The sequence below is a fragment of the Lycium barbarum genome, chromosome 6 (genome assembly GCF_019175385.1).
Source record: "Lycium barbarum isolate Lr01 chromosome 6, ASM1917538v2, whole genome shotgun sequence".
Lineage (NCBI taxonomy): Eukaryota > Viridiplantae > Streptophyta > Magnoliopsida > Solanales > Solanaceae > Lycium > Lycium barbarum.
In genome coordinates this window covers 103,056,907-103,060,522 of record NC_083342.1, presented here as the reverse complement: position 1 = coordinate 103,060,522, position 3,616 = coordinate 103,056,907, and the positions used below count along the sequence as shown (strand labels likewise).

Here is a 3,616-nt window from a genome sequence, read left to right as displayed (position 1 = left end):
TCTGCCTCTTATCATTGCGGAACTTAGAGGGTGGGGCACTTGCTGTGGACGGAGCAGGTGTTGCTGACCTGTTCTTGAAGAAGTTCCTATTTCGGTTCCCGCTGAACTGTCCGGTAGATTTGACCCTCTTGTTGTACTCCTTGTATTTCTCTTTTTGTAAGGCTTCTTCCTCCTTTATCCTTGTCTCCTTGCCCTGCACAAAAGCAACCATCTTGGAAATAGTCATGGTCCCATTTTGTGCAACAATATTGGCTCCATCATACAAATGGGAATCAAGACCTCCCACGAATCTTCTCACTCTTGCCCTCATATCAGGTACCATGTGTGGGGCATGCTTTGCCAGACTAACGAATTCCAAATAGTATTCTTGAACTGGCCTGCCATTTTGCTTAAGTTTCAGGAACTGTTCGGCCTTAGCCTCTCTGAGCTCTATTGGCATAAAGTGGTCTAGAAATGCGCTAGCAAATTCATCCCATGTAGCATCAGGTGCACTCTCACCTCGGGACAATTCCCAAGATTCATACCACGTGTTAGCAATGCCCTGTAATTGATGAGCTCCAAAAGTAGCTGCTTCTGTTTCGGTAACTGTCATAATCCTGAAGATCTTTTGGAGAGCGTCAATGTAGTCCTGAGGATCTTCATCCTTTTTCGTTCCCGTGAATACTGGGGGATTCATTCTGAGAAAGTCCTTTGCCTTAGAAGACTCCCCATTACCTCCTGAACTTGGCCCAGTTTCCTGACGTTGGGTCTGAGCTGCTACTAGCTGGGTGAGCATATTGATAGCACTCCTAACATCCCTATCCGAAGCATTCGGAGGTGTAACAGTAGAGGTGGTTGGAGCTGTTGCCTGAGTCGGAACAGTATCTTCGTGAGCTACTTCGGCGGCAGCCCTTTGGCTAGTGGCTGTGTTTTTCTTCTTGTAAGTTCTTTTGTAAGGCATTTTCTGAAAACACGTATACGCACGAGTTAGGAAATCATCCTAAAAATACTGCTCTAATTGCACGATCTAGAATATGAAAGAAATGAGACAATCCTGAATGTCCTGGTGGTCAACTGTTTATATGTGTGGGGCCCTTACACATATAAAAGAGACCCCGCTAGACACGGTTTCATAGACTCCCTAAAGACACTTGAACCTAGGCTTTGATACCAAGCTTTGTCACGCCCCGAACCATTGCCTGGACGTAACACGGCACTCGGTGCCTGACTACATGTGACCGAGCGAACCACATGACTTGCTGAACTAACATGATTTCATATTATAAGCGGAATATGACGTGAATGCATGATGAACCTTTGTACAACATAATAGGTCATATTACATAATAAAGTACTTGTTTAAACATGAGTGTGCCCAAATGTCCATATGACTTCAAATGTCTATCATGACATAACTGATTTGTCTAGTCTATGAAACCTCTATTTTGAGTTTGGACTGGAAGTCATACGTACTGGGACAAGGCCCCCAGCATACCTTTACATGCAAAACTACATAGAGAAGACAATGCTTAAAACCCCGAATGAAATGGGGCTCACCAATAAGCTAGCACGAGCAAATCCTAATGATCAGAAGCGTCGTCCTGTAAATCCGTACCTGCATCGTGAAATACAGGCCCCCGGGAAATAAAAGGGGACGTCAGCACATTGAATGTACTGGTATGTAAAGCAACCGGAAGAACAACATAGGACATAGAATAACATGATAGGAACTAAAAATTGAAAACTGGGACATGAACATGAGCATGAGCATGAGTACATAACATGGAATTGAAACTGAAACTGAGTACTGAAACTGAACATAAAACATGAGTACTGTAAGCATGAGATAATCTGAAATGATCTGTAATAATCTGTAATACCGACATAAACCACCATGGGGAGAAGCGTGGAGTCTGATCTCTGCCCGATCAGCTAAGCCATCTCGTACCTTGCCGGGGCACGAGACATGAACATAACATAAATGGATCCAAATCCCTCAATGGGGAACATATGAAGGAATCGTCCTACTGGGCGGAGCGATTCTTATCCTACGTTGGCATACGTAGTTTCAGGCTATCTGAGCCTTCTCGGTATTATTACAACTCCCGAACATGAAAATAACATAGTTGGCTAAGAAGCCCATGACTTTCGTGAATTAACTTGTACTTGTCTTGAAATCATGATTTTCACGAAAGGACTTGTAAACATATTTTCATGAAATAACTTGTAAAAATAACTCATGCAGTTTCATATGAACATAATGAGAACACATGAGAAAGAATTCATGATTCATGGATTAATCTAGGATTCCTAATGTCCGAAATGGAGGTTTAGGAACACAATAACGAACATACATATGGAATTCATGTTCATACATACATACATAATTACGGGCTACCAATACATTGGGTTTAATGCCCTAGGAGTTGAACTTCATAGAATTTACTAAACGGATCACGGGGAAGAACATAGAAGTTCCCACATGTGGATGGAAGTTCTACATACCTTAACCTTCCGCTTTTGAGCGTATCACAATGTCCTTCACCCCCTTCAACTTCAATCTATAGCATACAAGTCATAGGGATTCTATATTAGCAACAATATCCATGTTTTGTTCATCTAAGCATTTTATCAAACACTTAGTGGGCATGAAGCTCTATAACCCTCATTAATGGTGTTTTCTTCACCAAATCCCCATTCTCTTACTTCTAGTCATTTCTACAATCCCATTTAGATGCAATTAACATCATTCTTCATAATCCATATGAATACAACAATCCCAAATGAACAACCCAACAATTCTAACATAGTTCATATAATTATCTTCAACAACCCAATCATTATTCTCTCAATAAATCATCAATTCGCAATTATAAATGATTTGGGAGTAGAAATATTACCTTTTGGGTAGTCACCACGAAATCAACACTCCCAAGCCCGATCTTTAGCTTAAAATGACGACCACAACTCGTACTACACTTTATCCTTCACGAGCTTTAGGATTCGGGGCCTTAAAATTGGTTGATTTTCTCCTTCTTCTCTCTAAATTTCTCTCTCTCTTTTTCCTCTCTCTAAAATCTGAAATGAGGGGAAAAAATGAGGCTTCTAGGGTTTCATTTTCTTTAAATACCAAGGGAAAATGGGTTGACCCAACTTGAAAACGGGTCGGGACTGTTCTGTCTTAAAACGTCCATATCTCCCAATCCCGACGTCGCTTGTGAACCCACAACCTATGGTTGGAAAGATATTTCAATAATCTACAACTTTCATTCTTTGAGTTTTCCCAAATTCTCAACTTACGATGGGGTTATGGCCTCCCGAAGTCAGTTGACCCGAATCTCAAATGCGGACCAAAACGCGCCCACGTTACGGTACCGTAACACAGGGTACGGACCGTAACATCGCGTCGTACCCTGATGAAAATTTCCAGAAACTTTCTGGAAATTTTCCTTGTGTTACGGTCCGATGTTACGGTCCGTAACACAAGGTACGATCCGTAACACGAAGGGACGGACCGTATCTTGGGACCGTATCTTGATGAAAATTTCCAGTGAGGTTCTGGAAATTTCGTCTGTGTTACGGTACACTGTTACGGTCCGTAACACGAGTTACGGTCCGTAACTCGTCACCGTAACGC

At 42.0% G+C, this 3,616-nt stretch overlaps 1 long non-coding RNA gene across 1 annotated transcript; it reads right to left on the bottom strand.

Annotated features, from left to right (window-relative positions):
• Window positions 1-1,224: 1,224 nt before the first annotated feature.
• On the bottom strand, window positions 1,225-3,334 carry LOC132599901 (uncharacterized). Its single transcript, XR_009567065.1, has 3 exons — window positions 2,880-3,334; window positions 2,485-2,540; window positions 1,225-1,594 (listed from the first exon to the last, which is right to left on the bottom strand). It is a non-coding gene; the product is annotated as an uncharacterized LOC132599901 (long non-coding RNA).
• Window positions 3,335-3,616: the final 282 nt, after the last annotated feature.